The following is a 14,320-nucleotide window of genomic DNA, read 5'->3' as shown; positions in this document are numbered from 1 at the left end:
CCTGGCAAAGCAACAGTTCAAAGACTTAATTGAAACTCAAAAATTACAGTGACATTCATGCCCATGATGAGTGCACGTAAACATTTGACCACAACTGAAACAAAACACCGGTTTTGTTTCGTCTGTATTGAGTTTCAGGAAGGCAAGTCCACAGTGATACTTTTCTTTCTTTCTTTTTTAAGCATAAGACTTGACTAAATCAAAGTGAGTTCTTTGCATCCATGATGAAGACAAGAAACTCAAAGGTTGGAGAGATGGACAACCACTTTGCATACCCATCCTCACTGTATAAATCCCTAACTCAGTTTACGTCATTGCTTGATCTCAAACAAATAACTGATGAACCAAAAGAGTGACCAAAAATACTTTACCCTATTAGATTTGATTCTGGTAACTGACCCTGATAAAATTAAAGCACCTGGTGTTATTGATCTCTGTGTAAATGATCATCACTCTGAGTCTACATATTGCACAAGAAAGTGTCATAGAGACCCAATAGTCAAACATAATAATGTCACTCTCAGGTCAACTACAAGGTCTATTAGAAAAGTATCCGACCTTATTATTTTTTTAAAAAACCATATGGATTTGAATCACGTGTGATTGCATCAGAGAAGCTTGAACCCTCGTGCGCATGCGTGAGTTTTTTCATGCCTGTCGGTTGCGTCATTCGCCTGTGAGCAGGCTTTGTGTGAGCACTGGTCCACCTTCTCGGCGGATTTTTATTGCGAATAAATGTCTGAACGATTTGGAGCTTTGCTGCATCACTTTTTTTTCAGAAACTGTGAGAGACCTCCAGGTGGACACCGTTCGAAAAATTAATATGGCTTTCAGGGACGATTTTATGGGGATTAAACAGATTAAGGAGTGTTACTGCCGCTTTAAGGACTGCCCACAACTCCTGAGAGTGCGGCGCGCTCCCAGCCCCCATCGACAGGCTGACACCCCGCTGAAACAACCAGATCATTTCCAACGTGAAGGCTTTGTTGATCCGGGACCTCGTCTGACTTTCACAAAAAGGCAGAAGATGTGGACATCAGCACTTTTTCTGGCACATTCCACCGTTACAGGAGTTTTTTTCATGGAAAGAAAAGCGGGGGACGCGCCACGGAGCCGTTCATTACGCGGGACAAAACCACCTCGGTGTTAGTCTCTCAGGACAGCTTTCAGGTGGATTTCAGACGGATTCCGGTTGTTTTCCAGTCGTGTGAATATCTGATTGTGATTGTGCATGAGCTGGACATGCCAGAACATGTCCTGTGAGGCTTCATCACGGCGTTTCTTTGCACCGAGCGGCTGCATCGCGACGTACGGTGGAGCCGCTTCTCTTTCCATGACAAAAACTCCTGTAACCGTGAAATGTGCCATTCATTTTTAAACTGGATGCTGTCTTGATCTGGTATGTCATCTGACTAGCACAGGAATTGTGAAAAGACGTGGACATCAGCACTTTTTCGGCACATTAAGACAGATGTGCGGAGGAGTTCCGCGCGCCGCGGTGCAGCCGCTCGGTGCAAAGAAACGCCGTGATGAAGCCTCACAGGACATGTTCTGGCATGTCCAGTTCATGCACAATCACAATCGGATATTCACACGACTGGAAAGCAACCAGAATCCATCTGAAATCCACCTGAAAGCTGTCCTGAGAGACCAACACCGAGGTGGTTTTGTCCCGTGTAATGAACGGCTCCGTGGCGCGTACCTCCACTTTTCTTTCCATGAAAAAAACTCCTGTAACAGTGGAATGTGCCGGAAAAAGTGCTGATGTCCACATCTTCTGCCTTTTTGTGAAAGTCAGACGAGGTCCCGGATCAACAAAGCCTTCACGCTGGAAATGATCTGGTTGTTTCAGTGGGGTGTCAGCCTATCGATGGGGGCTGGGAGCGCGCCGCGCTCTCAGGAGTTGTGGGCAGTCCTTAAAGCAGCAGTAACACTCCTTAATCTGTTTAATCCCCATAAAATCGGCCCTGAAAGCCATATTAATTTTTCGAACGGTGTCCACCTGGAGGTCTCTCACAGTTTCTGGAAAAAAAATTGATGCAGCAAAGCTCCAAATCGTTCAGACATTTATTCGCAATAAAAATCCGCCGAGAGGGGTGGATGACACCTCACTCAAATGCGAATGACGCAACCGACAGGCATGAAAAAACTCACGCATGCGCATGAGGGTTCAAGCTTGTCTGACGCAATCACACTTGATTCAAATCCATATGGTTTTTAAAAAAAATAATAAGGTCGGATACTTTTCTAATAGACCTCGTAAACTATTCCAAAGAACGTCTTGAAATTAGATTAGATTAGATAAGCCTTTATTCATCCCTTAAAGGGGAAATTTCAGATTTCCACACTCACATTCCACATACAAACAGCAATTGATCTACAATTATTACTTGTTTACCGTAATAATGGCACACATCAGAATTAGGACAACACATATACATTTGACATTGTTTATGTGTACTAAACTTGAAACAGTCCGTTTTCCAATTGAGGCGATGTGAGTATGTTGGTAGCCGCTGCAACTATCAAGTCGTGCTGCCTGCCAGCTTGGGAAAGAACGAGGCCAGCCACAGGAAGGGAGGGGCAGGAAAGAGGTGAGAGGAGAAAACTGGAGCATGCTTCGGTCCATGTGTAAGTCTGTCAGTTTATTGTCCTTGTGGGTTGAGATAAGAATGGAGCCGAATAATCTCACCAGAGCCTGGATAAATTCCTCTGGAGGTAAACAGTGGGCAATTGACCTTGATGCTAGATAGCCTGTAGTGTTGCAGCCGAGCAGTGAAACACACTATTAACAGTTCCACTCCCACAGCCAAATCCCAATTATGAATTAAGAATATTCCCAATATTGAATTAAGAATATTCACTGGCCTCCGAAACCTTCAGCTTCAACTGCAAGGCACACATCAGCTCCAAGGTGTCATCCAATTTGCGTCTGAGTTCAAGAGTCAATGCAGTCTGAGAATGCACTGCCTTGCCAACCTCGTTAATCATGACGGACAAGCGAGGGCCCATGGTTCTTGATGCCGCCATCTTGCCAATTTCCGATAGATCAGGGCAGCACATAAGCCAAAAAGTACCAGCCCTGCTACCATGAGACCAAAAATGAATAAATCCTCGACATCCTTAACGGAGAAAGGCGCCAAGCATGCCACACGCCAGGAACTCCAGGAGTCAAGGACATAGCCCGCAGGATACGTTCCATCTGGGCAGACAGGATCCCCCGGTCCTGACCTTCTTGTAGAAAAAATGGTGTCAATAGCATTCAGAGACCAGCTGATCAATTCCTTGGTTAATCCAATAGTAGTCCAATAGATCCAGAATCCAATATAGTTTTGAGGAATTCACAGTCTGGTGGAGTAGGGACTTGAAGGTTAAAAGCAGAGAGATAAGGGAGAGTGGAGGAGATGCGACCGCCCTCATCGGAGTCCCAAGCTGAATTCCACTTCATCCAACGTAATTGGATGAAGTGGATTGGAAACCAATGTATGACATGGATGATGTAATGCCTGGATTTAGTTCAAAACTAATCTCTTGGGTGTAATAGATGACATAGCACCTCTTAAAACTGTAAGAGTATTGCAGCATCTCTTCACTGATTGCACCAACTGCATTATGAATTATTTCTTTCTTTGATCACCAGTTACACAACTTCATGGTGGTGTGGAGCAGAGGACTTTCTAAAAACGTGTGAAATTTAAACTAGTTTACCAGAAGGTACACTCTATGGGAGACTCAACATAGATTTGATCATTTTCTTATGTTAAAATCCTAGGTGCCACTGTACCAGTGCAACAGACAAAACATGCATTTTGTGCAGTGTGCCCAATCACAGCAAGAAAAGTTGGAGGGGCTCCACAAAATGTCGTTGAAATGAACAATACGAGGGCTGTCAATAAAGTAAGGCTCCTTTTTATTTTTTTCAAAAACTATATGGATTTCATTCATATGTTTTTACGTCAGACATGCTTGAACCCTTGTGCGCATGCATGAGTTTTTCCACGCCTGTCAGTGACGTCATCCGCCTGTGAGCACTCCTTGTGGGAGGAGTCGTCCAGCCCCTCGTCGGAATTCCTTTGTCTGAGAAGTTGCTGAGAGACTGGCGCGTTGTTTGATCAAAATTTTTCTAAACCTGTGAGACACATCGAAGTGGACACGGTTCGAAAAATTAAGCTGGTTTTCAGTGAAAATTTTAACGGCTGATGAGAGATTTTGAGGTGATTCTGTCGCTTTAAGGACTTCCCACGGTGCGAGACGTCGCTCAGCGCTCTCAGCCGCCGTCGTCAGCCTGTTCAAGCTGAAAACCTCCACATTTCAGGCTCTACTGATCCAGGACGTCGTGAGAGAACAGAGAAGTTTCAGAAGAAGTCGGTTTCAGCATTTTATCCAGATATTCCACTGTTAAAGGAGATTTTTTTAATGAAAGACGTGCGGACGGCGGCACAGGAAAAACACCTCCGTGTTGATAACCATTTGTAAAATCCAGGCGGCTTTTGATGGCTTTCAGTGGAGTGAGTATATGAGAAATTGTTTAACAGGCAGGACATGTTCCAACTTGTCCTTAAGGCTTTCAACAGAGGTGTTTTTCCTGTGGCGGAGCGTCGCAGTGGCTGCGTCCCGACGCGCGGACCCGTCCGCACGTCTTTCATTAAAAAAATCTCCTTTAACAGTGGAATATCCGGATAAAATGCTGAAACCGACTTCTTCTGAAACTTCTCTGTTCTCTCACGACGTCCTGGATCAATAGAGCCTGAAATGTGGAGGTTTTCAGCTTGAACAGGCTGACGACAGCGGCTGAGAGCACTGAGCGACGTCTCGCACCGTGGGAAGTCCTTAAAGCGACAGAATCACCTCAAAATCTCTCATCAGCCGTTAAAATTTTCACTGAAAACCAGCTTAATTTTTCAAACCGTGTCCACTTCGATGTGTCTCACAGGTTTAGAAAAAATTTTGATCAAACAACGCGCCAGTCTCTCAGCAACTTCTCAGACAAAGGAATTCCAACAAGGGGCTGGACGACTCCTCCCACAAGGAGTGCTCACAGGCGAATGACGTCACCGACAGGCGTGGAAAAACTCACGCATGCGCACGAGGGTTCAAGCATGTCTGACGTAAAAACATATGAATGAAATCCATATAGTTTTTGAAAAAAATAAAAAGGACCGTTACTTTATTGACAGCCCTCGTATATAGTAAATTGCTTTAGAAATACGAAGGTATATGTTTTAGTCACCCGTGCTCCTCTAAAATGTGGTATCAATGCACACACACATCACTTAGAATGATTGCAAGATCAGTAAACTTGCACATAGGTATACAAACTGAATTAATTGAAATGGTGCTCAAGACAATGCATGGAATCAACCTTACACAAATCGTCTATGTCAAAGATTTATTGCCAACTATTCGATAAAAGTAAGTAAAAGATATAGCCTGAGAAACTCAGTTGTAAGTGAAGTTTTAAGAGTGGCCGTAATAAATATTTAGGAAACCTAAATTTTTGGAGTATGGAGTTAAATTTGTCTCATTAATACTTGCAAATGCACAGAGGGTGATTTACAAATATCCTTTGATTTGTACACATGCTTTGTGATCCACAAACACAAATTGCTGATTTGTAACTTGTGTGTGGGGTTTTATAAATAAATGTTTATTTGCAAAATTGAAAATTCTGTTTGTGAAGGGTGATTCAGCATTGGTGGATCACCGAACACACACATTCATCACTTTGCTCAGTTACGCAATATTGAGACATTCTCAGCGCAAAACTACAGTTGAGATCCAGAAATATGTCTGTTGCGATTCACATTATTGGCAGAATTATTGGGGGGGCTTGGCTCATTATTGGGGGGACTTAAGCCCCTCCAAGCCCCCCCCCCGGCGCCGCCACTGTAGTCCCAGAATGAATCATGATTTACCAACATATTTACTATATATTTTGCTTCCTAGTTTTTAAAATCACCCTTTACGTGTCACAGTTGTGATGTTCAATCTTATCCACAGAATTCAAATATGTTGAGTGGCTGAAAGTGTAGCCCCAACACTGATGCAGACAGTGGCAGTTCTACACTTAATTACTCCCTGAACAAAAGCTTCCTCCCCACCCCGCCTCAAAAAAAAACAAAAAAAACAACAAAAAATTTTTTTTGCACAAACAGCCTTTTTTTTTTTTTTTTAAACAAAGACTGCAGGCTACATTAGAACTCTTATACAAAACATCCATGAACTGCAAATTTGAATAAATATGCTCTTACATGCTAAAGGTCTCATTAAATGCTTTTTTAATGTCGTTCAGGGAGGAACAATTAACTTTTATTAAGGTGCATATGTCTCAAATTTTAGCTAAATATTCAGCTTGATATTATCAGTTATCAAGTTGTTCACCAATGAATATGGCTTTATACACCCTTCAGAAAACCATACACCCTGAGGCCGAAGGGTGTATGGTTTTCTGAAGGGTGTAAAAACCCATATTCATTGGTAAAACAACTTGATAACGATTTTATCATATACCTATAAATGATAAATGTATGGTTTTCTGAAAGGTGTAAAAAGCCATATTCATTAGTAAAACAACTTGATAACGACTTTATCATATACCTATAAATTATAAATGTTGGATGGTTTTCTGAAGGGTGTAAAAAGCCATATTCATTGGTAAAACAACTTGATAACGATTTTATCATATACCTATAAATGATAAATGTATGGTTTTCTGAAAGGTGTAAAAAGCCATATTCATTAGTAAAACAACTTGATAACGACTTTATCATATACCTATAAATTATAAATGTTGGATGGTTTTCTGAAGGGTGTAAAAACCCATATTCATTGGTAAAACAACTTGATAACGATTTTCTTATATACCTATAAATGATAAATGTATGGTTTTCTGAAGGGTGTAAAAAGCCATATTCATTGGTAAAACAACTTGATAACGATTTTATCATATACCTATAAATGATAAATGTTGGATGGTTTTCTGAAGGGTGTAAAAACCCATATTCATTGGTAAAACAACTTAACGATTTTGTTATATACCTATAAATGATAAATGTATGGTTTTCTGAAGGGTGTAAAAAGCCATATTCATTGGTAAAACAACTTGATAACGATTTTATCATATACCTATAAATGATAAATGTATGGTTTTCTGAAGGGTGTAAAAAGCCATAATCATTGGTAAAACAACTTGATAACAATTTTATCATATACCTATAAATTTTAAATGTTGGATGGTTTTCTGAAGGGTGTAAAAAGCCATTCATTGGTGAACAACTTGATAACGATTTTATCATATACCTATAAATTATAAATGTTGGATGGTTTTCTGAAGGGTGTAAAAAGCCATATTCATTGGTGAACAACTTGATAACGATTTTATCATATACCTATAAATTATAAATGTTGGATGGTTTTCTGAAGGGTGTAAAAAGCCATATTCACTGGTGAACAACTTGATAAAGATTTTATCATATACCTATAAATGATAAATGTATGGTTTTCTGAAGGGTGTAAAAAGCCATAATCATTGGTAAAAACAACTTGATAACAATTTTATCATATACCTATAAATGATAAATGTATGGTTTTCTGAAGGGTGTAAAAAGCCATATTCATCGGTAAAACAACTTGATAACGATTTTATCATATACATATAAATTATAAATGTTGGATGGTTTTCTGAAGGGTGTAAAAAGCCATATTCATTGGTAAAACAACTGATAACAATTTTATCATATACCTATAAATTATAAATGTTGGATGGTTTCTGAAGGGTGTAAAAACCCATATTCATTGGTAAAACAACTTGATAACGATTTTGTTATATACCTATAAATGATAAATGCATGGTTTTCTGAAGGGTGTAAAAAGCCATATTCATTGGTAAAACAACTTGATAACGATTTTATCATATACCTATAAATGATAAATGTATGGTTTTCTGAAGGGTGTAAAAAGCCATAATCATTGGTAAAACAACTTGATAACGATTTTATCATATGCCTATAAATTTTAAATGTTGGATGGTTTTCTGAAGGGTGTAAAAAGCCATTCATTGGTGAACAACTTGATAACGATTTTATCATATACCTATAAATTATAAATGTTGGATGGTTTTCTGAAGGGTGTAAAAAGCCATATGGCAAAACAACTTGATAACGATTTTATCATATACCTATAAATGATAAATGTATGGTTTTCTGAAGGGTGTAAAAAGCCATATTCATTAGTAAAACAACTTGATAACGATTTTATCATATACCTATAAATTATAAATGTTGCATGGTTTTCTGAAGGGTGTAAAAAGCCATATGGCAAAACAACTTGATAACGATTTTATCATATACCTATAAATGATAAATGCATGGTTTTCTGAAGGGTGTAAAAAGCCATATTCATTAGTAAAACAACTTAACGATTTTATCATATACCTATGAATGATAAATGTATGGTTTTCTGAAGTGTGTAAAAAGCCATTCATTGGTGAACAACTTGATAACAATTTTATCATATACCTATAAATGATAAATGTATGGTTTTCTGAAGGGTGTAAAAAGCCATATTCATTAGTAAAACAACTTGATAACGATTTTATCATATACCTATAAATTATAAATGTTGGATGGTTTTCTGAAGGGTGTAAAAAGCCATATTCATTGGTAAAACAACTTAACGATTTTGTTATATACCTATAAATGATAAATGTATGGCTTTCTGAAGGGTGTAAAAAGCCATATTCATTGGTAAAACAACTTGATAACGATTTTATCATATACCTATAAATGATAAATGTATGGTTTTCTGAAGGGTGTAAAAAGCCATAATCATTGGTAAAACAACTTGATAACAATTTTATCATATACCTATAAATTTTAAATGTTGGATGGTTTTCTGAAGGGTGTAAAAAGCCATTCATTGGTGAACAACTTGATAACGATTTTATCATATACCTATAAATTATAAATGTTGGATGGTTTTCTGAAGGGTGTAAAAAGCCATATTCATTGGTGAACAACTTGATAACGATTTTATCATATACCTATAAATTATAAATGTTGGATGGTTTTCTGAAGGGTGTAAAAAGCCATATTCATTGGTGAACAACTTGATAAAGATTTTATCATATACCTATAAATGATAAATGTATGGTTTTCTGAAGGGTGTAAAAAGCCATAATCATTGGTAAAAACAACTTGATAACAATTTTTATCATATACCTATAAATGATAAATGTATGGTTTTCTGAAGGGTGTAAAAAGCCATATTCATTAGTAAAACAACTGATAACAATTTTATCATATACCTATAAATTATAAATGTTGGATGGTTTCTGAAGGGTGTAAAAACCCATATTCATTGGTAAAACAACTTGATAACGATTTTGTTATATACCTATAAATGATAAATGCATGGTTTTCTGAAGGGTGTAAAAAGCCATATTCATTGGTAAAACAACTTGATAACGATTTTATCATATACCTATAAATGATAAATGTATGGTTTTCTGAAGGGTGTAAAAAGCCATAATCATTGGTAAAACAACTTGATAACGATTTTATCATATACCTATAAATTTTAAATGTTGGATGGTTTTCTGAAGGGTGTAAAAAGCCATTCATTGGTGAACAACTTGATAACGATTTTATCATATACCTATAAATTATAAATGTTGGATGGTTTTCTGAAGGGTGTAAAAAGCCATATGGCAAAACAACTTGATAACGATTTTATCATATACCTATAAATGATAAATGTATGGTTTTCTGAAGGGTATAAAAAGCCATATTCATTAGTAAAACAACTTGATAACGATTTTATCATATACCTATAAATTATAAATGTTGGATGGTTTTCTGAAGGGTGTAAAAAGCCATATGGCAAAACAACTTGATAACGATTTTATCATATACCTATAAATGATAAATGTATGGTTTTCTGAAGGGTGTAAAAAGCCATATTCATTAGTAAAACAACTTGATAACGATTTTATCATATACCTATAAATTATAAATGTTGGATGGTTTTCTGAAGGGTGTAAAAAGCCATATTCATTGGTAAAACAACTTGATAACGATTTTATCATATACCTATAAATGATAAATGTTGGATGGTTTTCTGAAGGGTGTAAAAACCCATATTCATTGGTAAAACAACTTAACGATTTTGTTATATACCTATAAATGATAAATGTATGGTTTTCTGAAGGGTGTAAAAAGCCATATTCATTGGTAAAACAACTTGATAACGATTTTATCATATACCTATAAATGATAAATGTATGGTTTTCTGAAGGGTGTAAAAAGCCATAATCATTGGTAAAACAACTTGATAACAATTTTATCATATACCTATAAATTTTAAATGTTGGATGGTTTTCTGAAGGGTGTAAAAAGCCATTCATTAGTGAACAACTTGATAACGATTTTATCATATACCTATAAATTATAAATGTTGGATGGTTTTCTGAAGGGTGTAAAAAGCCATATTCATTGGTGAACAACTTGATAACGATTTTATCATATACCTATATTATTATAAATGTTGGATGGTTTTCTGAAGGGTGTAAAAAGCCATATTCACTGGTGAACAACTTGATAAAGATTTTATCATATACCTATAAATGATAAATGTATGGTTTTCTGAAGGGTGTAAAAAGCCATAATCATTGGTAAAAACAACTTGATAACAATTTTATCATATACCTATAAATGATAAATGTATGGTTTTCTGAAGGGTGTAAAAAGCCATATTCATTAGTAAAACAACTTGATAACGATTTTATCATATACCTATAAATTATAAATGTTGGATGGTTTTCTGAAGGGTGTAAAAACCCATATTCATTGGTAAAACAACTTGATAACGATTTTATCATATACCTATAAATGATAAATGTATGGTTTTCTGAAGGGTGTAAAAAGCCATATTCATTGGTAAAACAACTTGATAACAATTTTATCATATACCTATAAATGATAAATGTTGGATGGTTTTCTGAAGGGTGTAAAAAGCCATATTCATTGGTAAACAACTTGATAACGATTTTATCATATACCTATAAATGATAAATGTTGGATGGTTTTCTGAAGGGTGTAAAAAGCCATATTCATTGGTAAAACAACTTGATAACGATTTTATCATATACCTATAAATGATAAATGTATGGTTTTCTGAAGGGTGTAAAAAGCCATAATCATTGGTAAAACAACTTGATAACAATTTTATCATATACCTATAAATGATAAATGTATGGTTTTCTGAAGGGTGTAAAAAGCCATATCATTGGTAAAACAACTTGATAACGATTTTATCATATACCTATAAATTATAAATGTTGGATGGTTTTCTGAAGGGTGTAAAAAGCCATATTCATCGGTAAAACAACTTGATAACGATTTTATCATATACCTATAAATTATAAATGTTGGATGGTTTTCTGAAGGGTGTAAAAAGCCATATTCATTGGTAAAACAACTTGATAACGATTTTATCATATACCTATAAATGATAAATGTATGGTTTTCTGAAGGGTGTAAAAAGCCATAATCATTGGTAAAACAACTTGATAACGATTTTATCATATACCTATAAATTATAAATGTATGGTTTTCTGAAGGGTGTAAAAAGCCATATTCATTAGTAAAACAACTTGATAACGATTTTATCATATACCTATAAATTATAAATGTTGGATGGTTTTCTGAAGGGTGTAAAAAGCCATATTCATCGGTAAAACAACTTGATAACGATTTTATCATATACCTATAAATTATAAATGTTGGATGGTTTTCTGAAGGGTGTAAAAAGCCATATTCATTGGTAAAACAACTGATAACAATTTTATCATATACCTATAAATTATAAATGTTGGATGGTTTCTGAAGGGTGTAAAAACCCATATTCATTGGTAAAACAACTTGATAACGATTTTGTTATATACCTATAAATGATAAATGCATGGTTTTCTGAAGGGTGTAAAAAGCCATATTCATTGGTAAAACAACTTGATAACGATTTTATCATATACCTATAAATGATAAATGTATGGTTTTCTGAAGGGTGTAAAAAGCCATAATCATTGGTAAAACAACTTGATAACGATTTTATCATATACCTATAAATTATAAATGTTGGATGGTTTTCTGAAGGGTGTAAAAAGCCATTCATTGGTGAACAACTTGATAATGATTTTATCATATAGCTATAAATTATAAATGTTGGATGGTTTTCTGAAGGGTGTAAAAAGCCATATGGCAAAACAACTTGATAACGATTTTATCATATACCTATAAATGATAAATGTATGGTTTTCTGAAGGGTGTAAAAAGCCATATTCATTAGTAAAACAACTTGATAACGATTTTATCATATACCTATAAATTATAAATGTTGGATGGTTTTCTGAAGGGTGTAAAAAGCCATATTCATTGGTAAAACAACTGATAACAATTTTATCATATACCTATAAATTATAAATGTTGGATGGTTTCTGAAGGGTGTAAAAACCCATATTCATTGGTAAAACAACTTGATAACGATTTTGTTATATACCTATAAATGATAAATGCATGGTTTTCTGAAGGGTGTAAAAAGCCATATTCATTGGTAAAACAACTTGATAACGATTTTATCATATACCTATAAATGATAAATGTATGGTTTTCTGAAGGGTGTAAAAAGCCATAATCATTGGTAAAACAACTTGATAACGATTTTATCATATACCTATAAATTATAAATGTTGGATGGTTTTCTGAAGGGTGTAAAAAGCCATATGGCAAAACAACTTGATAACGATTTTATCATATACCTATAAATGATAAATGTATGGTTTTCTGAAGGGTGTAAAAAGCCATATTCATTAGTAAAACAACTTGATAACGATTTTATCATATACCTATAAATTATAAATGTTGGATGGTTTTCTGAAGGGTGTAAAAAGCCATATGGCAAAACAACTTGATAACGATTTTATCATATACCTATAAATGATAAATGTATCGTTTTCTGAAGGGTGTAAAAAGCCATATTCATTAGTAAAACAACTTGATAACGATTTTATCATATACCTATAAATGATAAATGTATGGTTTTCTGAAGGGTGTAAAAAGCCATTCATTGGTGAACAACTTGATAACAATTTTATCATATACCTATAAATGATAAATGTATGGTTTTCTGAAGGGTGTAAAAAGCCATATTCATTAGTAAAACAACTTGATAACGATTTTATCATATACCTATAAATTATAAATGTTGGATGGTTTTCTGAAGGGTGTAAAAAGCCATATTCAATGGTAAAACAACTTGATAACGATTTTATCATATACCTATAAATGATAAATGTTGGATGGTTTTCTGAAGGGTGTAAAAACCCATATTCATTGGTAAAACAACTTAACGATTTTGTTATATACCTATAAATGATAAATGTATGGTTTTCTGAAGGGTGTAAAAAGCCATATTCATTGGTAAAACAACTTGATAACAATTTTATCATATACCTATAAATGATAAATGTATGGTTTTCTGAAGGGTGTAAAAAGCCATAATCATTGGTAAAACAACTTGATAACGATTTTATCATATACCTATAAATTATAAATGTTGGATGGTTTTCTGAAGGGTGTAAAAAGCCATTCATTGGTGAACAACTTGATAACGATTTTATCATATAGCTATGAATTATAAATGTTGGATGGTTTTCTGAAGGGTGTAAAAAGCCATATTCAATGGTAAAACAACTTGATAACGATTTTATCATATACCTATAAATGATAAATGTATGGTTTTCTGAAGGGTGTAAAAAGCCATATTCATTAGTAAAACAACTTGATAACGATTTTATCATATACCTATAAATTATAAATGTTGGATGGTTTTCTGAAGGGTGTAAAAAGCCATATTCATTGGTAAAACAACTTGATAACGATTTTATCATATACCTATAAATGATAAATGTATGGTTTTCTGAAGGGTGTAAAAAGCCATAATCATTGGTAAAACAACTTGATAACGATTTTATCATATACCTATAAATTATAAATGTTGGATGGTTTTCTGAAGGGTGTAAAAAGCCATTCATTGGTGAACAACTTGATAACGATTTTATCATATAGCTATAAATTATAAATGTTGGATGGTTTTCTGAAGGGTGTAAAAAGCCATATGGCAAAACAACTTGATAACGATTTTATCATATACCTATAAATGATAAATGTATGGTTTTCTGAAGGGTGTAAAAAGCCATATTCATTAGTAAAACAACTTGATAACGATTTTATCATATACCTATAAATTATAAATGTGGATGGTTTTC

Source organism: Thalassophryne amazonica, chromosome 9 (assembly GCF_902500255.1).
Source record: "Thalassophryne amazonica chromosome 9, fThaAma1.1, whole genome shotgun sequence".
NCBI lineage: Eukaryota > Metazoa > Chordata > Actinopteri > Batrachoidiformes > Batrachoididae > Thalassophryne > Thalassophryne amazonica.
This window is presented reverse-complemented; position numbering follows the sequence as displayed.